General features: G+C 41.2%; 1 protein-coding gene and 1 pseudogene across 2 annotated transcripts in view; both read left to right on the forward strand.

Moving 5' to 3' along the window:
- The first annotated feature begins 1,725 nt into the window (after positions 1–1,725).
- Positions 1,726–24,437, forward strand: LOC109575232 (serine/threonine-protein phosphatase PP1-gamma catalytic subunit B-like; annotated as a pseudogene).
- The window catches only part of GOLGA5 (golgin A5), a 28,848-nt gene continuing 28,664 nt past the window's right edge, over positions 24,312–24,495 (forward strand). Inside the window, exon 1 of one of the 2 annotated variants that reach the window (XM_019983775.2) lies at positions 24,312–24,494. The gene's annotated coding sequence lies outside the window, so the exon portion shown is untranslated. The remainder of the gene's footprint in view (position 24,495) is intronic. The other variant, XM_019983774.2, reaches the window with a different exon arrangement.

The following is a 24,495-nucleotide window of genomic DNA, read 5'->3' on the forward strand; positions in this document are numbered from 1 at the left end:
CAGGGTGGGACCACTGCATTCATTCATTTAACAAGTATGAAAGCACCTACCAAGGACTTCCTGGGTGGCACAGTGGTAGAGAATCCGCCTGCCAATGCTCTTCCTGCTTGAGACGCAAGAGACACGGGTTCGATCTATGGGTCAGGGGGATTCCCTGGAGAAGAAAATCGCAGCCCACTCCGGTATTCTTGCCTAGGAAATCCCATGGACAGAGGAGCCTGGTGGGCTACGGTCCATGGGGTTGCAAAGAGTCGGCCATGACTGAGCATGCACACGCAGAGCAGAGAAAGAAGCATCTACCAAGTAGAAAGCCCTGTCCCAGATATTAGGTACACAGAGAAAGACAGATGTGGTCTATGCCTTCATGGAGGGGAGATGGACACTAAGTAAATAAACAACTGGACATATATACACACTATAAAAATTATTATAAATTTGCATAATTATAATTGTACAAATTATACACAATGAAATTAGCATAAATATTATAAAGGGAAAGAATGAGGTACCATGTGGAGAACAGCAGCTAGCTGACCCCGAGTGGCCAGGGAAGCCTCCAGAAGGGGAGAATTTTATACCAAGACCTGAAGGATGGGAGGGAACCGGCAATATGAAGTGGTAACTGTGGGTAGTGGGAGAACAGGGGACATGTGGAGAGGAAATTTCCAGGCAGTGGGAACATCAAGGCCAGTGTTCTTGAGGGTAGGATGGCCGGACGCTGTGAGTCTAAGGAAGAGCAGTTCTAGATGGAGATGGCGAGGGTAACTTGGGCCAGATCCTGCAAGGCCTTTGCTGCAGCAGAAATAGAAATGAGACTTTTCTCATAAATAAGGGAATAAGAGAACAATGAACAGGCTGGAGAAACAGCTTAAACAGGACCAAAAGAGTTAAGCAACCTTGGTTACTCTTTCGCTGTTACTACTAACAAACACACGTAGCTAGACTGCTCCTTCACCAAGCTAATCACTCTCAGAGTCTGTGAATTCTATCCTGCACTTGGCATTCTTTTCCCCCACACCTTCAGAAGGAACGTCACGAACAGATCACTGCAGAGAGGACCAACCCCAGTTATGCCTGATGCCAGCTGTGGCTGTTTTGAAATTTTGCAAAAGAAACAAGAATGCAAGCCTGTCACTGCCTTGAGCCTTATTTCCTTCTCCAGACTGCCAGCCCTGACTATAAAATTTCTCGCTAACTCCTCCAGGGCAGGCACAGTTCTGGAGCCACTAGCCTACTGTGTCGCCTCTTTGCCTGGCAAAGAAATAAAGCTACGCCTTCTCTTTCCTCCAAACCTCTGTCTCCGTATTTCCATTTGGCATGGGTGCATAGAGAGCCGAGATTTTCAGCGACACCTTGTGGGCCAGAGTAGGGAGGCTGGGTTTCATTTTACACACTGTTATTTGATGTTATTTTAAAAGTACATAGATTATTGAATCACATAATCTAAAAATTTTTGATAACTGTATTTTAATAATTTCCAATCTAGTTTCTTTTATCATCCTGTGCATATTATTTTATGCATCGAAAAACACAATTCTGCCTCAGGATTCCAATAAGGAGAGAAAGAGGATGCAGGGAATGAGGCCAAAGGAGGGGACCCACTGTGGCTTCTGTCATCACCTCCACCACCATCACGGCCACCTCTGTGCTCCTGGCCTTGGGAAAGGAGGTATAAATCCCCAGGTGTGAGCCCACGCCTGCAGGAGGGTCAACTGTGAGTAGGTGATGGCAGATACAGATAAACTCAACATCAACAGCCTCAACCAATGACTGCTGCAAATGAGAGGGTCTAAGCCACACAAGGATGTCTGGCTACAAGGAAAACGAAAAAAGAGAACTGCCGGGGACCAGCCCCGGCTGATCAGGGTATTCGAAGCGGGGACGGCGTCGGCGAGGATCAGGAAACAACTGCTTAATTAAACGTTAATTAAGGATATAAAGAGTAATAGAATGAGGATAGCTCAGTGAAGAAATTCAGTGGAGAAAAGAGGCTGAAATAAGGATAGCTCAGTGAGGAAATTCAGTGGAGAAAAGAGGCTGAATAATTCAGCCAGAAGGTAAGAGAAAGAACGACATGGTGAGACCAAGTTTCGGTGAACAAGGCCCACACTTTATTTTCCAAAGTAGTTTTTATACCTTAAGTTATGCATAGAGGATAATGGGGGAAGGGGTAGAGTCATGCAGCAAGCCAGGCTTTCTTCCTGCAAACTTATCATATGCAAAAGTTTAGGTGATTTGCATCATCTTCTGGCCCGGAGGCCTTTTTCTCTAAAGGTGATTATTCTAAAGTCAGGCGCCAGCCTCCAAAAAGCATTAGATAAAGTTGCATTCCTACAGAGCAAAGGTGTGGTGGGCTATAACAAGAAAAAGAATTAATTCAAGGGTCCCAGGTTACAAACATTAAAGCTACTATTTAAACCAATTATATTAATCAATACACTGCCAGGGACACAGCAGGTAAGGGATATGGAGACTTAGCAGCAAACATTGGCCCAACAAGTGAAAATCCCTTCACCAATACAATTTCTAATCAATCTTTTGACTGCTCAAAGGAATCTGTATTTAGACAGTTTAGAACATCTCATGCCTCTCACAGTTTGGAGGCTCTGAGCAATCACATGTGGCCGGAAAAACCTATTCAGGCAGGCTAGAGGACTTCCAAGGGAGTTTGTAGGTTGAAACACTGTCACACCCAGGAATTATTAACTGGAGCTATAAGCTAACTCTTTTTTCAGAGAGGTAGTGGGGGACAGCCCCCCGTAAAGTCAGAGGTGTAGGTGAAAGCACAAAGCAGAAAGTAGGCAGACTCTGGTTTTGGGGGTAGATTGCTCGAGAATTTCCAGGGAGACTCCTGAGGCTTGATCCCGCCTTTGCGTATGCCAAGCCTCCTTCCTCATGACCTTTGCCAGAGGCGGAGCTCGCTCCCCGCATCTCCCCCTTTTTTATTTCTTAAAACAGCCAGAGGCAGCTCAGTCGCGAGCTTTTGAATGCTCTGCCGAAGAATCCTGACAATACAAGGAAGAATGATTATGAGAAGCAAAATTAGAACTAAAGATATTAGACAGAATGCTTTTTCCAGAAGTAAAGTTAGAGAAGGTGTGAAATAAGTCATTAGCTGCTCCAGCGGTGGTAAAATCCAGTTGACAGTGTTCCAGGGTCTGTATTTGATTATGAAATTTCCCTAAGTCCAGGCCAATGTCAGAGCTGTTGCAAACACCTGAGATATGTTTTTTGATTTTTTCCCATTCATAATCTGTCTCGTTTACCTTTAAAGATGTCACGCATATCCACCGGTAATCAGCGTGGCAAGACAGAGCCATTTTCACTTTTAAAGCCTGTAACTCAGTCCCAATATGCATTATTGCCTCTTTTAAGGTGTCTACTCTCATCTCTAATTTCTTATCTATAGCTTCCTGTGTTGCTAGAGTTAAAGAAACACTTTTAGACGTGGTATCAACATATTGGGCAGTATGCACTTGTTGAGTCAATGATATTGCTGCCGCAGTAACAGAACTAATTGCTGCTATTAAAGCTGATATTCCTAAAATAAGTAAAGCCCACAAATCGTCGCGATCACATTAAATCTTGTAGTTGTTGTAACACAGCAAGACTATAGTTATATCAATAAGTGGTTACATCGTAAGATATGGTGGACATTGTAACACTACCAAAGAGCAAACATTATATTGAGGGTTTAAACAAGATGAGAGCATGCATTGTTCACAAGTCACTACATTGGGTCCACCAGTGAAAGTCACATGTACATTAAGTTTTCCAGAATCATTGGTAAAGAGAAAAACATAAGGAAAGGGTAGACAAGCCAAAACAGAATAAAGTAGAATTATTTTCTGGTTGGAGTTCGCACTGCAGCAGCCCCGTCAGTCTTGCCGGGATCTCGATGTTTATCTTGCTTCCCCTTCCGGCAGGCTCCTCTTTTGTGATCGAAGCAATGGGGGAACTGGATGTCTGGGGGTCTGCAACATGGCGAATCAACCTGTCTTGGATCTAAATTGGAGAATCTGCATCCTGTGGAAAAATACAAGCACATCCTCGACCGCTAGTTAATAAGGGGTCAGGACCCTTCCATTGTCCTGAGAGAAGGTCCTTCCATTTGACTAACGGTTTTGCATTTAATTGCTCCAGGCACCAATGACAAGCATTGCAGTAGTTCTAGCCAGATCAGTATTTAGAATATTTATTACGAAAAGAGCAAATATTTATTACGAAAAGAGCATGTTGCAAGATTTGATGGGGAGAACTATACTTAAACTCCCCTTCTTTTAGTTTTTGAATTTGGATTTTTAATGTTTGATGCGCTCTTTCAACAATGGCCTGTCCCTGGGGATTATAAGAGATGCCTGTATTATGTTTCCTGAAAAGACTTAGAAGTATAAGCAGGAGCATTGTCAGTTTTCAAAGCTTTTGGTAGGCCCAAATATGAAAAACAAGTAAAGAGATGTTGTATTACATCTTTAACTGCTTCCCCTGTACGAGCAGTTGCAATAATAACATGAGAAAAGGTGTCTACAGTTAAAGAACAAAGGACAGTTTTCCAAATGAAGAGACATGAGTTAGATCCATTTGCCAGAGTATGTTAGGTTTGAGACCGCGAGGATTAACTCCCATAGGTAGACTATTATAAACAGTGGGGCAATATAAGCAAGAACGCACAATCTCTCGAGCAGTCTCTCTGGGAATTTGGAATTGATATCTTAAAGCAGTAGCGTATTGATGAAGTGAGTGAGAGGCTCTGGCCTCCTCAATCACAGAAGCCACTGTATTTCTGGTTAACAAGTTAGCCAAATCATTAAAGGCATTTTAAGGGCCGGGCAATCCGGAATGAGCCCGAATGTTTCCAATGAAAAATATTTTATTTGTCTTCCAAATTTGTTGCTGTAATTTACTTAACAAATGAAATATGGTAGTTTTACTTTCAGGCAAAACCGCAGTTTCAATGTGTGGAAACAACCTGACAATATACTGAGAATCAGAATAAAGGTTAAATTCCTCATCTGCAAACATAGCAAAAGCCTTTATGACTGTTGTTATTTCAGCGCTTTAAGCTGAAGTTTTCTGTGTTTCTAAAACTTTTTGGTGATTTTTAGTAACTATGGAGGCTTTACCATTTGCTGACCCGTCAGTAAAGGCTATCTGAGCATTTGGACTAGGAGATTGTTTACATCTGACAGGAAAAATAACTGGATGTCTGGATATAAAATTCAGCAAAACATGTGAGGGTAAATGATGCAAAATTTTGACCAAAATAGTTTCCTATAGCAATCTGCCAATTTTTATCAAACATTAGAAGAGCAACAAGTTGTTCCTTATTATATGGAATTACAATTTTTGATGGCTCTTTACCAAATAATTCAATGTTCCGCTTTTTTCCTTTAATATCAAAGTAGCTATCAATCCCGGATAAGAAGCCACTACATTTTTAGTTTGAGCGGGAAGATGGACCCACTCTAGGGGGCCGTTTTTTTATAAAACCAATTTTTTGTCTGGTTATCCCAGTTACACCTATGGGGGGGTTTTATGGCAAAGGAATTGTCAAGCAGTTGTCAATTTAATTTTTAAAAATTTTTTAAAATTTACATTTTAACAACATAAATTTAGAGATATGTTAATTTAGGTCTAATGTTTAGTTTAGGTCTCCGTATAAATTTAAATAATAAATGTATAACCTCCTTATCTCATTTTAGTATACAGATATACCTGAATGCAAAATGTATTTATATATGGCAACAAGTATAAACTTATTGACATACAATATATATAAATCAATATACTTGAATTAATCTTATAATTAATATATTAATTCATATATATTACAGCAATACAACACGCACACAGCCAATACCAACCAACACAAACCAATGTACTGTAATAATACATGTCACACATATATAATTATACAGCATACAGAACATATATCACAGCACATCAATCCATACCAATTAATATCAGCCACACACATTATATTACTGCAATATACATTTAATTATACAGTATATATATAATACATATATTGATTTATATACAAATTAAGTAAGTATAGATCTATAAATAGAATTAGGTATACCTTTATTATGTTTTATTTATACCCATACCTAATTAGGCAAACTGTAGTTAGGCAAATATATTTATATTACGTATTTATAACAATATATAAAGTATTGTTAATTGTACCACCTGTTGATAACTAAGAAATTGAGAAAACCCTTCTCTGAGTATCTCCTATTTGAGACAGCACGTCCCTCCCCCATAGGGTAAAGGGGAGCGTAGGAACTACATACAGTTGGAAAGTTCCACAGGTATCCTCAAACTGCCAATCTAACATTTTTGAACTTTTAACTACTGTGGGGGCTTGAGGGCAAATGAAACAAAATTTGACCCCTGAAATCTATCAGGGCAACTTGACAATCATCACTATTTTGTAAAAGACTTGCAGTTGATCCTTATTGAGTGAAATTATTATATTTGCTACTTCTTTTCTAAAAAGTTCCACACTTTTTTCCTCCTTTTATAATTGATTGTGCCACCAAGCTGGGATAAGATAAAACTATTTTTCTTGGGATCACTGGTAGATGGAACCAATGGGCCTTTTTGTCACAAGCACCCTGTAGGTGTATGTTTTGTTGGAAGAATAATTTAATCTCATCTTTTGGTAATATTAATCCTAATTAACTGATCATTTAAAGTCTCATACACTTCAACAAGAGCTAACTCTGTCTCATTAGTCAACTTTCTCTTAGAACTGGAATTAGGATCAATTTTTAAGCAATCAAATAAAGGCTTTAAATCTGCAGTAGTCAGTTTTAAATGAGGGTGTATCCAATTAATGTCCCCTAATAATTTTTGGAAATCATTTAAAGTTAGTAAACAATCTCTCCGCAGCTTCAAAGGGGCATTATCAGTTTTTAAAACTTTTGGCAGACCTAAATATGAGAAGCAAGTAAAGAGGTATTGCACAACATGTTTATAAGCTTTTCCAGTTATCGTTTTGTAACCTAGATCTGGTCTACAGCTTTTTAGATGACAAGCAACCATCTAATCTTTGCTTGAATACTTCCAGCAACGGGGAACTCACTATTCTTCAAGGTTTTAAACTCTCCCTCACCTTTTTCTCTACAGCATTCCCACCCCACATACCACTTTCTCTAATCTCAACTCATTTTCAGTAGTATGTGTTGGCCAGGAGCTGGGTCAGTCTTTCCCAGCAATGTTAAGAGACGTCTGTTCCTGTGTCTAATAGCCCTGACATTTTATTTTCTTGAATTAAAAGATCTTTTAAAGGCCTTGGAGCTGTAATTTCCTGCACCCAAAAGGCTGGATCACTAGATCTAAACGCTCTGTGGCTCTTAGCTTGAGAAGTCAAATTTTTCCTGCCTGATAAGGTAAAAGCAAAAACTGTGTTATTCTTTGACCTTTATTAATTTGCACAGTTTTGGTAAGCGGCGAGATCAAAACTATAATTTCTCCAATATAATCAGAATCTACCACACCATATACCACCGAAATTTCTTGAAAAGAAAGCGAGCTACACCCTAGCACAAGTCCTACAATGCCCTCAGGCAGGGGGCCAGCCACTCCCATTGGAATGGGAGCAACCACAAGTCAGGGGTTAAAATTGTTGCTAAATCCCCTTACCGGTCCGCTTTTTTCTTAGCCTGGGTGAGACCCCCCTGAGGGGGTTTTCTCCAAAGAGCGCGCTCTGCATATTGTGCACGCAGTCTGTTTTAAAATCTCCACTGTTCAAAAAACTTTTTATCTTCCTCAGGCTTAGGCAACACTTTGAGAGGCTTTGGGGGCAAAGTGGGGAACTCTTGGGCCCTGGAAGGCGCAAACGGAGGCGGCGATCGCCTTAAATCAGAAAGTGGTGGATACGTTTTTCTTTTTTCTTTTTTTTTTTTTTTTAAGGTTTGCGCAGAGAGGGAGGGAGCTCGCCAGGGCACCTGGTCACAGCCTCTCTTACAGTCTCTCTCTTCCTCTCTTCCTGCTTTTCTCACTTTTCTCTCCCCCTTCCTTTTTCGCTACCCTTCTCTTTCCTTCGTTTCTTTCCCTTTACCCTCTTTCTTTCTTTTTTCTCCCTCTTTCTCTCTGTATCTCTTTTTCTAACTTCCTTTCTTCCTTTCTCAATCTTGCTGCATTCCCTGATTCCTTCCTTCTCTGTTCCTCTCTCCTTTTCACTCTTTAGCTTTTTCTCTATCTTTAGATCTTTCTCTATTTTTTCTTTTTTTTTTTACTTTTATTTTTATTTTTTTCTCTTTTTATTTATTTATTTATTTTTTGCTTGGGTGAGGCCCCCCTGAGGGGGTTTTCTTCAAGGAGCAGGCTCTGTATATTGTGTATTTTTTAAAAGCTCCTTTGTTTAAAAGAAGTCTTTTTTATGTTTTTCAGCTTTAGGCAATGCTCTGGGAGACTTTGGATGTAAACTGGGGAATTCTTAGGCCCTGGGAAGTGCAAGCGGAGGTGGAGTAGTCACCTTAAATCAGAAATTGTTGGATAAATTTTTAAAGGTTTGTGTAGAGGGGGAGGGGGCTCGTCAGGACGCCCGGCCGCAGCGTCCTGTAAGCCCTCTCCTTCCTCCGGAGGTAGAGCACAGTCTCCTCCTTTTCTTCGTCAATGGCAGAAAATATGATCTGCGCAGAAGGTGGAGACCCACTACCATCCACCGCTATAGCCTCTCCCATAGGTCATCCCACAGCCTCATGACGAGGGTCCAGAACATTTTTAATCATATTTATAGGATAAGTGTTTAGTTGTTTTTTACCTTCACCCAAGTATCTAAATTAACAGTAGCCTCTTTAACAGTTTCAAGATTACTTGTATAAAGAGTTGCCATTCTTAGTTTCAGTGTTACCCATGTCAGAAAATTAAGTATAATAGAAGATAAAGCTTTTAGCTTTTAAAAGATCAGGCTTTTCTTTGGCCTTTTAACTCTAGAAACCGGGTTTACTCTCAAACCCCTTTGACACTTTCAATAAAAACCGGGTTTTCTCTCAAACCCCTTTAACACTTCCCACCACTACTCACCCTGTCTGTCCTACAGGGGGGTCCGCGGCACCCTGGGTGGGGGCCTATCCGTCCCGTAAATTCAACACTTTCTCAACACTTTTTCAATTCAACACTTTCTCAACACTTTTTCTGAGGTACCTACCTTCGAATCAGCCTGTTTGGGCGCCACTTGCCGGGGACCAGCCCCGGCTGATCAGGGTATTCGAAGCGGGGACGGCGTCGGCGAGGATCAGGAAACAACTGCTTAATTAAACGTTAATTAAGGATATAAAGAGTAATAGAATGAGGATAGCTCAGTGAAGAAATTCAGTGGAGAAAAGAGGCTGAAATAAGGATAGCTCAGTGAGGAAATTCAGTGGAGAAAAGAGGCTGAATAATTCAGCCAGAAGGTAAGAGAAAGAACGACATGGTGAGACCAAGTTTCGGTGAACAAGGCCCACACTTTATTTTCCAAAGTAGTTTTTATACCTTAAGTTATGCATAGAGGATAATGGGGGAAGGGGTAGAGTCATGCAGCAAGCCAGGCTTTCTTCCTGCAAACTTATCATATGCAAAAGTTTAGGTGATTTGCATCATCTTCTGGCCCGGAGGCCTTTTTCTCTAAAGGTGATTATTCTAAAGTCAGGCGCCAGCCTCCAAAAAGCATTAGATAAAGTTGCATTCCTACAGAGCAAAGGTGTGGTGGGCTATAACAAGAAAAAGAATTAATTCAAGGGTCCCAGGTTACAAACATTAAAGCTACTATTTAAACCAATTATATTAATCAATACACTGCCAGGGACACAGCAGGTAAGGGATATGGAGACTTAGCAGCAAACATTGGCCCAACAAGTGAAAATCCCTTCACCAATACAATTTCTAATCAATCTTTTGACTGCTCAAAGGAATCTGTATTTAGACAGTTTAGAACATCTCATGCCTCTCACAGTTTGGAGGCTCTGAGCAATCACATGTGGCCGGAAAAACCTATTCAGGCAGGCTAGAGGACTTCCAAGGGAGTTTGTAGGTTGAAACACTGTCACACCCAGGAATTATTAACTGGAGCTATAAGCTAACTCTTTTTTCAGAGAGGTAGTGGGGGACAGCCCCCCGTAAAGTCAGAGGTGTAGGTGAAAGCACAAAGCAGAAAGTAGGCAGACTCTGGTTTTGGGGGTAGATTGCTCGAGAATTTCCAGGGAGACTCCTGAGGCTTGATCCCGCCTTTGCGTATGCCAAGCCTCCTTCCTCATGACCTTTGCCAGAGGCGGAGCTCGCTCCCCGCAGAGAACTGTGCTTAAAGTTCTGCCAAATCTTTCTCAGTCAGCCCATCCTACTAGAAATTGAAGCATTGCTCAAAATAGTGATGATACCCACAGGCAATACTTGGATTTGTCTCAACTTTTGCAGTGTGGTGGTTTCCCACTAGGAAGCAAACTATAGTGGCCGACACAGACTTTGGAGACTATCTGCCTTTTATTGGCTAAAGAAAAAAATTGATTATCCAGAGACTTTTTTCTTCTTAGAAGAAACCACAAATGTGCCATTATCAATAGATGTATGGATTTTGTGATGAATGTAAAAGATATAAAGTTACGTTATGGAAAACATGTTTCACAGACTGCTTTACCTGTTTACCAGTAGCAGCCTTCTTGGTCAAGAAAATACTCTGCTGTCCTGGAGGTTTGTCACCAGATCCTCAATCTATGGAGCAGATTTGGAAAACTATGTGACCCTCTGATGTACCAGATCAAGGTCTTCTTTGTGACCTTTTGCGGTGTGACCTGGGTAAAGTTGTCTTAGGATAAAAATGACAGAGGAGTGTCCTTCACACTTGGTGCAGAAGTGGTTGGCAAATTTCTCCATAAGTATGATTTGGGTCTTATATGTAGAGCCTATAAGGTGGTAGAAGATGGGTATGAATTTTTTGCCAAGAAACATTCGATCACTCTGTTGTCTGCACCCAATTATTGTGGAGAGTTTGACAATGGAGATACCACGCTGCTGCTGCTGCTGCTAAGTCGCTTCAGTCGTGTCCGACTCTGTGTGACCCAATGGACGGCAGCCCACCAGGCTCCCACCTCCCTTGGATTCTCCAGGCAAGAACACTGGTGTGGGTTGCCATTTCCTTCTCCAATGCATGAAAGTGAAAAGTGAAAGTGAAGTCCCTCAGTCGTATCCGAGTCTTCGCGACCCCATGGACAGCAGCCTACCAGGCTCCTCCATCCATGGGATTTTCCAGGCAAGAGTACTGGAGTGGGGTGCCATTGCCTTCTCCATAAGTATGATTTGGGTCTTATATGTAGAGCCTATAAGGTGGTAGAAGATGGGTATGAATTTTTTGCCAAGAAGCATTCGATCACTCTATTGTCTGCACCCAATTATTGTGGAGAGTTTGACAATGGAGATACCGCGCTAAGTGTGGACAAAGTCTTTTTCAGATTTCAAAACTTGCAGAGAAAAAGAAGCCGAATGCCAGGAGATCCATTAACATCCCCAAGGGGTGTGACCACAAAGCAAGCAAAGAAATGGGTGTCATTTTGACACTGCTTAATTGGAACTTGTGATATAGAGTGTACGACCTTCATTTTTTAAATTATGTGGATTGTCCAGCTTGCTCAAATAGTGTTGGTGAGCCTGCTCCTCCCATTTTTGACTTAATGAATGATATTTGCTTGTTATAACAGCAAATAGGAAACTCTCCACACCCAGGAAAAAAATGTTTTATTTTTTTACAGTTTTGTTTTGTTTTTTAATTCTCTGTTCCTTTTGCAAACAACTTTAATGATGGTATTAAAGCTGAAAGTCTCGGGACAGTTTATCCTGTCTAGGAGGTAAGTGTACAACTGATCTGTTTTAAATTCACTACAACCCATGAATAATGTGAATGTTCGTTTTCTTTAAGATATAAAGAGAGCCCTAGGGTGCTCTATCTGTACAAGTTATCATCATAAAATGCATACTGTTGATACAAACCGCTGTGAACAAAATATTTTTAAACCTTTGTTTCAAAAGGATTGCTTTTTATCTTACTGTCTTATCATGTACACACATTTTTATAGCTGTCCAAGTTGGGAGTAACTTTCAACCTTGCCAGCATCACTGGTATGATATGTATTTAATTAAAGCACACTTTCCCTTGTTGTTGTTGATTAGTTGCTAAGTCATGTCCAGCTCTTTTGTGACCCCATGAACTGTAGCCCACCAGGTTCCTCTGTCCATGGGGTTTTTCAGGCAAGAATACTAAAGTGGGTTGCCATTTCCTTCTCCAGGGAATCTTCCCAGCCCAGGAATCAAACCCCCCGCGTGTCCTGCATGCAAATCCTGCAGACGGATTCTTTACCACTGAGCTACCAGGGAAGCCCTATCATATACTTAAAATGATGATTAAAGTCATTATTTTAAATGTTTCTGTCTTCCCTAAAGCCAAAGCTTTTGTTGAACATTGAGTGTCTACATATTGACACTCCTCTGAGTATAAGGTGGCTTAATTGTGTACACAAGCTACTTCCTGAGGATTCAAAAATAGGTTTTTGAATTTGAATAGCAATTAGTAACATAGTGTTCCTTAAGCTATTAATGATTAAAGTTAATAACCTTTTGTACAATTTCACTATAGCCTATTCATTAAATAATCCTGTTACACCAGGTCTGAACCTGTCCATTTAGAAAGCTTCAAATTACAGAAATAATGCTGTTCTAAACAAGTGACCAATTATACTTTCTTTGCTTTACTTTCTTTATTCAATAGTGAAGTTGAGGCTTATAAATCAGAACAAAGGAATCAACTTACTATCCACTAGTTTATACAGAACTTACAATACCTATGACTTTTTAAAACTGTGATCTGTTAAAAAAGAATTGTTTCAGCAGATGACTGTGTATAATATCATGTGATGAAAATGAATTCAGACTTCTTAAATGATGAACTTGTTAAAAATAAAACAACGAAGACTTCCCTGGTGGTCCAGTGGTTGAAAATCCTCCTGCCAATGCAGGGGACATGGGTTCAATCCCCGGTCTGGGAAGATTCCACATGCTGCAGGGCATCTAAATCCGTATGCCACAACTAGTGAATTGCACACACCCCGCATTCTGTGCTCCGCAACAAGATGCCACTGCAAGGAGAAGCCTGCACACTGCAACTAGAGAGTATTCCCCACTCACCACTAGAGAAAGCCCTCTTGTGTGCAGCAACAAAGACTCAGCACAGCCATCATTGTTCCCCAGTTGCTAAGTCGTGTACAACTCTGCAACCCCATGGACTGCAGCACACCAGGCTTCCCTGTCCTTCACCATCTCCCAGAGTTTCCTCAAACTCATGTCCATTGAGTTGGTGAGGCTATCCAACCATCTTATCCTCTGTTGCCCTCTTCTCCTCCTGCCCTCAATTATAAATAATAAAAATTTAAAAATAGAAAAAAATTATTAAAAAAAAAAAGATAGCCACACAATTCTGCAAAAGGGTTCATGGCACAAAGAAGATAAGATGTAGGTCCCTTCCCTGCACCCAAGCAGGACTAGTCTTCCACAGAACCCCAGAACCTCAAAGTGAGGCTCTTAAAGAACACCCAGGGAACCCCTTAGTGGTCCAGTGGTTGAGACTTGACACTCTCACTGACAGATCAGGTTCAATCCCTGGTCAGGGAACTAAGATCCCACAAGCCTTACGGCATGGCAAAAAAAAAAAAAAAAACAAACACCCAGTACAGGTGCAGAGACATTTTGAACTCCCTAGAAGCTACATCAGGAGCTTCTTGGCTTCTTGGTAGGGCATGGGGAAACACTGGAAGGGGATCTGCATATCCTCTTCCCCATCTTCACCCTCTTCATCTACAGTCTTTAATCAGGAGTGCTTCACTTGGATGCACTTTATGTATGAGGCATAGACATAAGATGTCCTTAAAAGAAAGAACACCATGGTATAAAAATCACTCATATACACCTTCAAAACCACTAACCACCCATTTTACAGATGAGGAAACTGAGGCCCTGAGAGAGAAAGGGAGTTGTTATGACACCAAAACAAGGCACAGCATGCTGTTTGTTGACTCTCAGGCACGTGTTATTTCCAGGAAAATTTAAAGCCTCTTCTCCAACCAGCCCTGCTGCCCACATAGGGTCAAATGGGGGTGGGATGCTTCTGAGCAGAAAATGCTCATGACACTCTGAGAATGAGGGGTAAATGGGGGCCTAGGAGGTTTCATCAGGAGTGCCATGGCAGAGGGACTCATCTCCAGGAGCATCTTAGCACTCCAGATGACACTGAATTCGCCAGAAATGGCCTGTCAAGCTGGAGGAACTCCCAAACAGGTACAGGAATATGAAATTCCTGGGTGTCATCTAGGGCAGATTTATGGAAATATTACATTCTGTGCTCTATAAACAAAACAGTCCACCAATCCTCATTTTACTTGTTAATCCAAATATGATATGCATGTACATATTTTTAAGTATTAAGTGCCTCCTGCTGCTGGAAGATAGAAATGCACAAAGAGGTTCACAATTTCGTCCTTCAGAGCTGCTTAACAAGGAGTAGAATCATAAAAACCTGGTGTTGAAGGAATATAGGAACCTTCTAATGAGGGTCACAAAATCCCTGGAGAAAGCCTGCTGGGCTGGGCAGGACACATAAACGAAGGGTGTCAGGAGGTACTGAGAGGCAGGGCTATGAAGACATGGGGAGTGCATTAGGCCTCCAAGGATGTTCAAAGTTAAGAATTGTTTTAATATTAAAAAAAATACATTCTTATGGTACAGTGTTCAAAGGGCGCATCCCAAAGAGGATTCATTGAAGAAAAAACCACCCTCTCCCGTGTGTTGCCCAGCCAAGTTTTCCAAGGAGGCAAAGAAACAGATTTTACTCATAAAAGATATTTCTACACAAATGATAGCATACAAACACCATTTTTTTAACTTCTTTTTTTTTTTCTTAAACATCATGTGTTGTTAAGATCCTGGAGCTCTTTATATTTCCTTCAGTTCAGTTGCTCAGTCATGTCTGACCCTTTGCCACCCCATGGACTGCAGCACTCAGGCATCCCTGTCCATCACCAACTCCCGGAGTTTACTCGAACTCATGTCCGTTGAGTCGGTGATGCCATCCAAGTATCTCATCCTTTGTCGACCCCTTCTTGTCCCACTTTCAATCTTTCCCAGCATCAGGGTCTCTTCAAATGAGTTAGTTCTTCGGATCAGGCGGCCAAAGTATTGGAGTTTCAGCTTCAGCTTCTATATAGAAAACCCTAAAGACTCCACCAGAAAATTACTAGAGCTAATCAATGAATATAGTAAAGTTGCAGGATGTAAAATCAACACACAGAAATCCCTTGCATTCCTATACACTAATAATGAGAAAATAGAGAAATTAAGGATACAATTCCATTCACTAGTGCAACGAAAAGAATAAAATGCTTAGGAATATATCTACCCAAAGAAACAAAAGACCTATATATAGAAAACTATAAAACACCGGTGAAAGAAATCAAAGAGGACACTAATCAGATCAGATCAGATCAGTCGCTCAGTCATGTCTGACTCTTTGCGACCCCAAGAATCGCAGCACGCCAGGCTTCCCTGTCCATCACCAACTCCCGGAGTTCACTCAAACTCACGTCCATCGATTCAGTGATGCCATCCAGCCATCTCATCCTCTGTCGTCCCCTTCTCCTCTTGCTCCCAATTCCTCCCAGCATCAGAGTCTTTTCCAATGAGTCAACTCTTTGCATGAGGTGGCCAAAGTACTGGAGTTTCAGCTTTAGCATCATCCCTTCCAAAGAAATCCCAGGGCTGATCTCCTTCAGAATGGACTGGTTGGATCTCCTTGCAGTCCAAGGGACTCCCAAGGGTCTTCTCCAACACCACAGTTCAAAAGCATCAATTATTCGGCACTCAGCCTTCTTCACAGTCCAACTCTCACATCCATACATGACCACAGGAAAAACCACAGCCTTGACTAGACAGACCTTTGTTGGCAAAGTAATGTCTCTGCTTTTGAATATGCTATCTAGGTTGGTCATAACTTTCCTTTCAAGGAGTAAGCATCTTTTAATTTCATGGCTGAAGTCACCATCTGTAGTGATTTTGGAGCCCAGAAAAATAAAGTCTGACACTGTTTCCACTGTTTCCCCATCTATTTCCCATGAAGTGGTGGGACCGGATGCCATGATCTTCGTTTTCTGAATGTTGAGCTTTAAGCCAACTTTTTCACTCTCCACTTTCACTTTCATCAAGAGGCTTTATAGTTCCTCTTTACTTTCTGCCATAAGGGTGGTGTCATCTGCATATCTGAGGTTATTGATATTTCTCCTGGCAATCTTGATTCCAGCTTGTGTTTCTTCCAGTCCAGCGTTTCTCATGAGGACACTAATAGATAGAGAAATATACCGTGTCCATGGATTGGAAGAATCAATATAGTGAAAATGAGTATACTACCCAAAACAATCTATAGATTCAATGCAATCCCTATCAAGCTACCAACGATATTTTCACAGGGCTAGAACAAATAATTTCACAATTTGTATGGAAATACAAAAAAACTCTAATAGCCAAAGCAATCTTGAGAAAGAAGAATGGAACTGGAGGAATCAACCTGCCTGACTTCAGGCTCTATTACAAAGCCACAGTCATCAAGACAGTACGGTACTGGCACAAAGAAGAAATATAGATCAATGGAACAAAATAGAAAGCCCAGAGATAAATCCACACACCTATGGACACCTTATCTTTGACAAAGGAGGCAAGAATATACAATGAAGAAAAGACAGTATCTTTAGCAAGTGGTGCTGGGAAAACTGGTCAACCACTTATAAAAGAATGAAATTAGAACACTTTCTAACACCATACACAAAAAATAAACTCAAAATGGATTAAAGATCTAAATGTAAGACCAGAAACTATAAAACTCCTAGAGGAGAACATAGGCAAAACACTCTCTGACATAAATCGCAGCAGGATCCTCTATGACCCACCTCCCAGAATATTGGAAATAAAAGCAAAAATAAACAAATGGGACCTAATTAAACTTAAAAGCTTCTGCACAACAAAGGAAACTCTAAGCAAGGTGAAAAGACAGCCTTCAGAATGGGAGAAAACAATAGCAAATGAAGCAACGGACAAAAAATTAATCTCAAAAATATACAAGCAACTCCTGCAGCTCAATTCCAGGAAAATAAATGACCCAATAAAAAAATGGGCCAAAGAACTAAATAGACATTTCTCCAAAGAAGACATACAGATGGCTAACAAACACATGAAAAGATGCTCAACATCACTCATTATCGGAGAAATGCAAATCAAAACCACAATGAGGTACCATTTCATGCCAGTCAGAATGGCTGCTATCCAAAAATCTACAAGCAATAAATGCTGGAGAGGGTGTGGAGAAAAGGGAACTCTCTTACACTGCTGGTGGGAATGCAAACTAGTACAGCCAGTATGGAGAACAGTGAGGACATTCCTTAAAAAACTGGAAATAGAACTGCCATATGACCCCGCAATCCTACTGCTGGGTATTCACACCGAGGAAACCAGAATTGAAAAAGATACATGTACCCCAATGTTCATTGCAGCACTGTTTATAATAGCCAGGACATGGAAGCAACCTAGATGTCCATCAGCAAACAAATGGATAAGAAAGCTGTGGTACATCTACACAATGGAATATTACTAAGCCATTAAAAAGAATACATTTGAATCAGTTCCAATGAGATGGATGAAACTGGAGCCTATTACACAGAGTGAAGTAAGCCAGAAAGATAAACACCAATACAGTATATTAATGCATATATATGGAATTTAAAAAGATGGTAACAATAACCCTGTATGCAAGACAGCAAAAGAGACAGATGTATAGAACAGTCTTTTGGACTCTGTGGGAGATGGAGAGGCTGGGATGATTTGGGAGAATGGCATTGAAACATGTATAATATCATACGTGAAACGAATCGCCAGTCCAGGTTTGATGCATGATACAGGATGCTCAGTGCTGGGGCACTGGGATGACCCAGAGGGATGGTATGGGGAGGGAGGTGGGAGGGGGGTTCAGGATGGGGAACATCCGCCGTGTACACCCGTGGCAGATGCATGTTGATGTATGGCAAAACCAATACAATATTGTAAAGTAATTAGCCTCCAATTAAAATTTTAAAAAAAAGTTTTCTCCAACACCACAGTTCAAAAGCATCAATTCTTCAGTGCTCAGCTTTCTTTATAGTCCAACTCTCACATCCATACATGACTACTGGAAAAACCATAGCTTTGACTAGATGGACCTCTGTTGGTAATGTCTCTGCTTTTTAATATGCTGTCTAGGTTGGTCATAACTTTTCTTCCAAGGAGCAAGTGTCTTTTAATTTCATGGCTGCAGTCACCATCTGCAGTGATTTGGGAGCCCAAATAAATAAAATCTGTCACTGTTTCCACCGTTTCCCCATCTATTTGCTGTGAAGTAATGGGACCAGATGCCATGATCTTAGTTTTCTGAATGTTGAGTTTTAAGCCAATTTTTTTCACTCGCCTCTTTCACTTTCATTAAGAGGCTGTTTAGTTCTTCATTTTCTGCCATAAGGGTGGTGTCATCTGCATATCTGAGGTTATTGATATTTCTCCAGGCAATCTTGATTCCAGCTTGTGCTTTGTTCAGCCCAGTGTTTCTCATGCATGATATTTCTGCATATAAGTTAAATAAACAGGGTGACAATATACAGCTTTGATGTACTGTTTTCCCTATTTGGAACCAGTCTGTTGTTCCAAATCCAGTTCTAACTGTTGCTTCCTGACCTGCATACAGATTTCTCAAGAGGCAATTCAGGTGGTCTGGTATTCCCATCTCTTTCAGAATTTCCCACAGTTTATTGTGATCCACACAGTCAAAGGCTTTGGCATAGTCAATAAAGCAGAAATAGATGTTTTTCTGGAACTCTTTTGTTTTTTCGATGATCCAAAGGATGTTGGCAATTTGATCTGCGGTTCCTCTGCCTTTTCTAAAACCAGCTTGAACATCAGGAAGTTCACAGTTCACATACTATTGAAGCCTGGCTTGGAGAACTTTGAGCATTACTTTACTAGCATGTGAGATGAGTACAATTTTGTGGTTCTTTGAGTATTCTTTGGCATTGCCTCTCTTTGGGACTGGAACGAAAACTGACCTTTTCCAGTCCTGTAGCCACTGCTGAGTTTTCCAAATTTGCTGGCATATTGAGTGCAACACTTTCACAGCATCATCTTTCAGGATTTGAAATAGCTCAACTGGAATTCCATCACCTCCACCAGCTTTGTTTGTAGTGATGCTTCCTAAGGCCCATTTGACTTCACATTCCAGGATGTCTGGCTCTAGGTGAGTGATCACACCATCATGATTATCTGGGTCGTGAAGACCTTTTTTGTACAGTTCTTCTGTGTATTCCTGCCACCTCTTCTTAATATCGTCTGCTTCTGTTAGGTCCATACCATTTCTGTCCTTTATTGAGCCCATCTTTGCATGAAATGTTCCCTTGGTATCTCTAATTTTCTTGAAGAGATCTCTAGTCTTTCCCATTCTATCGTTTTCCACTATTTCTTTGCATTAATCACTGAGGAAGGCTTTCTTATCTCTCCTTGCTAGTCTTTGGAACTCTGCATTCAAATAGGTATATCTTTCTTTTTCTCCTTTGTTTTTTGCTTCTCTTCTTTTCATAACTATTTGTAAGGCCTCCTTAGACAGCCATTTTGCTTTTGAATTTCTTTTTCTTGGGGATGGTCTTGATTCCTGTCTCCTATACAATGTCACGAACCTCTGTCCATAGTTCTTCAGGCACTCTGTCTATCAGATCTGATCCCTTGAATCTATTTGTCACTTCCACTGTATAATCATAAGGGATTTGATTTAGGTCATACCTGAGTGGTCTAGTGGTTTTCCCTACTTTCTTCAATATAAGTCTGAATTTGGCAATAAGGAGTTCATCATGATCTGAGCCACAGTCAGCTCCCAGTCTTGTTTTTGCTGACTCTATAGAGCTTCTCCATCTCTGGCTGCAAAGAATATAATCAATCTGATTTCGATATTGACCATCTGGTGATGTCTATGTGTAGAGTCTTCTCTTGTGTTGTTGGAAGAGGGTGTTTGTTATGACCAGTGCATTCTCTTGGCAAATGTCTGTTAGCCTTTTCCCTGCTTCATTCTGTACTCCAAGGTCAAATCTGCCTGTTACTCGAGGTGTTTCTTGACTTCCTACTTTTGCATTCCAGTCCCCTATAATGAAAAGGGCATCTTTTTGGGGGTGTTAGTTCTAGAAGGTCTTGTAGGTCTTCATAGAACTGTTCAACTTCAGCTTCTTCAGCATTACTGGTCAGGGCATAGACTCTATATCCTTACATAAGAATTTTTGTTTTTATTTTCTTAAAAAAACACCTGCATAGTATTCCAGTGCATGAATATACCAAGTTTTTTCTTTTTCAAATAAATTTTTTTTATTTATTTGGCTGCACCAGGCCTTAGTTGCGGCACACAGGATCTTAGTTGCAGCATGTGGAATCTAATTCCTTGAGCAGAGATCAAACCTGGGCCCCCTGCATTGGGAGTGCAGATTCTTAGCCACTGGACCACCAGGGAAGTCCCCCCCAAGATTTTAAATCAATGTACATTTAACTTGTTTCCAATGCTGGCTATTATAAGTAATGCTATAGTTAATAATTTTGCATATGTGTGTATACTCACACACATGCAAAATTATTAAGTAGGATAATTTCCTAAAAGTTGAAATTGAGAAATCACTTTCTCAAAGATTATGTCTATTTTTAAAATTGTTTTAATTGAGGGATAACATACATGCAATAAAGTTAACAGTTGTTAAGTACAGAGCTTAATAAATTCTTACATACAATATACATTGTCAGGATCCTAGAAGCCTCCATCTTGACCCCTCCTAGTCAATGTCTGGCCCCGCAAAGGTAACTACTATTATAACTTCTATAATCATAGATTAACTTCACCTGTTCTGACCTTCATATTAATAAAATTATATGGTATGTGGTCTTTTGTGTCTGCTTTAACTCAACACTATTTAACTCAAGTATGTCTGACTCATCCATGTTGTGGTGTGTATAGTTTCTTGTTTTTCATTGTACATGTCTTTTGATGGAGCTTGCCCCCATTTGTCTTGAGTGGAACTTCTGACTCATAGGGTGGCCCTATGCCTGATCAAAGAGAAGGCCTATATTTAGGTTCAATGGATACAGTCCAAGTTTTCCAAAGTGGTTCTATTACTTAGAGTTCTGTTGAAAACGCATGAATGTTCTAGCAGCCCCATAAACTCACCAGTACTTGGCAATTTCCATCTTTTTACGTTTTAGCACTTATGGTGGATGTGTGAAAGTATTTCTTTATTGCATGGCTCTAATATCATTTACTTCTGTTACCATCCACGGAAAAAGGAATATAAAGAATCTAGGGAACCAAACACCTGCATGAATGAATCAGTGATTAAATAAATGTTTATTTAATTTACATCTCCAAAAACCTTATTGATTAAATTGAAACACACAGACAGAATTTGGAGTTTTAAAGGGGTAGTGCTAAACCTTTTGTTATTAAGACATTATACATCTTTCATAATATTTTGATGTCAAATATATTATTTTTAAATCTAGTGGAAAGATGGTGGATTTTCGATGATTATGAGGATTCCGTTTTGGTGAAAAAATATAAGAAAAGTTTATCAGCTATTTTTTTATGTACCTCTGTGTTTGAAACTTAGTTATTTAAAACATATGTCTGTAAAGTCTATGCTCAGCTAAAAAAAAACAGTATTTCTTTCTGATTTTAATTTTGCATTTCTCTGATGACATCATGAGAAGCGCTGGACTGGAAGAAACACAAACTGGAATCAAGATTGCCTGGAGAAATATCAATAACCTCAGATATGCAGATGACACCACCCTTATGGCAGAAAGTGAAGAGGAACTCAAAAGCCTCTTGATGAAAGTGAAAGTGGAGACTGAAAAAGTTGGCTTAAAGCTCAACATTCAGAAAACGAAGATCATGGCATCCGGCCCCACCACTTCATGGGAAATAGATGGGAAAACAGTGGAAACAGCGTCAGACTTTATTTTTCTGGGCTCCAAAATCACTACAGATGGTGACTTCAGCCATGAAATTAAAAGATGCTTACTCCTTGAAAGGAAAGTTATGACCAACCTAGATAGCATATTCAAAAGCAGAGACATTACTTTGCCAACAAAGGTCCGTCTAGTCAAGGCTATGGTTTTTCCTGTGGTCATGTATGGATGTGAGAGTTGGACTGTGAAGAAGGCTGAGTGCCGAATAATTGATGCTTTTGAACTGTGGTGTTGGAGAAGACCCTTGAGAGTCCCTTGGACTGCAAGGAGATCCAACCAGTCCATTCTGAAGGAGATCAGCCCTGGGATTTCTTTGGAAGGGATGATGCTAAAGCTAAAACTCCAATACTTTGGCCACCTCATGCGAAGAGTTGACTCATTGGAAAAGACTCTGATGCTGGGAGGGATTGGGGGCAGGAGGAGAAGGGGATGACAGAGGATGAGATGGCTGGATGGCATCACTGACTCGATGGACGTGAGTCTCAGTGAACTTCGGGAGTTGGTGATGGGCAGGAAGGCCTGGCGTGCTGTGATTCATGGGGTTGCAAAGAGTCGGACACGACTGAGCGACTGATCTGATCTGATCTGATCTGATGACCCATAAATAGTGTTGACCACTTTTTCCTGTGCTTTGATCAATTGGATATTTTCTCTTGTGAAGTACGTATCTAAGATATTGGTCCATTTTGGTTGGGTTGATTGGTATTTCTTATTGATTTCTCAGAGAGCTTTATATACTCTGCATACAAATCCTTGGTCTGATATATGTATTGTAAACATGTTCTACCAATCTTTGACTTGCCTTTTATTCTCTTAATGCTTTCTTGGTTTTTGTTGTTGTTGCTTTTGCTTTTTTTTTTGATGGAAAGAAATTATTAATTTTAACAAAGTCCAAATTGCAGTCTTTTCTTCTGTGGTTAGTGTTTTTTTGCACGTGTCTTGTACAAGGCAAAGTCGTAACCTCTTTCTGTTGGGTGTGCTGTTTCTCTAGCTAACGTAGCCCAGTCCCAGTGACTTCTGGGTGGTAGGTCTGTATATGCTGACTCTTAGGAAGTATGGGTGGGAATTCTTGAAATAGTGGGGTAGCCTGGCACCCCACTCCAGTACTCTTGCCTGGAAACTTGCATGGACAGAGGAGCCTGGTAGGCTGCAGTCCATGGGGTCACTAAGAGTCAGACACGACTGAGCGACTTCACTATCACTTTTCACTGTCATGCATTGGAGAAGGAAATGGCAACCCGCTCCAGTGTTCTTGCCTGGAGAATGCCAGGGACGGCGGAGCCTAGTGGGCTGCGTCTATGGGGCAGCACAGAGTCGGACACGACTGAAGTGACTTAGCATAACATAGCATATACAACATGACTTCCCTAGTGGTTCAGACGGTAAAGCGTCTGCCAACAATGAGGGAGACCAAGGTGCGATCCCTGGGTCAGGAAGATCCCCTAGAGAAGGAAATGGCAACCCACTCCAGTATTCTTGCCTGGAAAATGCCCTGGACGGAGGAGCCCGAAAGGCTACAGTCCACGGGGTGGCAAAGAGTCGGGTACGACTGAGAGATTTCACTTTCACTTTCTTTATGAACAAAGTAAATGCTGAGTATTTGTTGAATTACTAAAATTGTAGACTTAATTCAAATATTCAATGAACAGCTTGCATAAGATAACTACAATACACCTGTATGAAAAGTCCTTTACTGGCCATTTCTATCTTTTGGGTCTCAGCTCAAATGTTTCCTCCTCAGAGTAAGACCGTCCCTGACCACAGCATTTAAAGTGCTTCTTCCACCTCCAGTCACTTCTCATCATCTTGTCTTTACAGCTCTGGTAAAGCTCTGAAACTTATTTTCTTTACTCCCACCTCCTGCTCAACACTATTTTTCGTAAATCTAAGCAGGCGGAGGAAGAACCGGTAAAAGTAAACGGCAGCAGGGACACCAGCGTCTCAGTCCTATTTTCTCCTTCAAGGGGGAGGACCGCCCTTGCCATCAAAGAGGCCCGCAGAGGGGACCGCCCCCTTATGGGCGTGGCCTCTAATGTTGTGTCGGCCGCGTGCGGGCCGTGGTCCCAGGGAGGCGAGCAACGTCACACGCACGCAAGCCCTGCCCTTTTCCTTTCTCGCCACAGGCGGCGAAAGGGCGTGGCCAGGCGCGAGGACCCCGCAGCTGGCGGCGCTGCTGCCTGAGTCGCCTCCAGGTGGCTGCTCTAGGTTCCTGGCCGCTCAGGCAGCTCGGAAGGCACTCTGTTTTGGGGTCCTCGCTGCTCTTCCACGTCTCCCGGAAGAGTAGCTGGGCCGTGGCAGGTCCGGGACCCGGTCTACTCAACCTGAGCCCTCTCCCGGCCCGCTGCTGAGGAAGGGCGGCCCGGGAGGGTGATCAGGCCGCGGTGCAGCCGCTGCAGAGCCTTCAGG

Source organism: Bos indicus, chromosome 21 (genome assembly GCF_029378745.1).
Source record: "Bos indicus isolate NIAB-ARS_2022 breed Sahiwal x Tharparkar chromosome 21, NIAB-ARS_B.indTharparkar_mat_pri_1.0, whole genome shotgun sequence".
NCBI lineage: Eukaryota > Metazoa > Chordata > Mammalia > Artiodactyla > Bovidae > Bos > Bos indicus.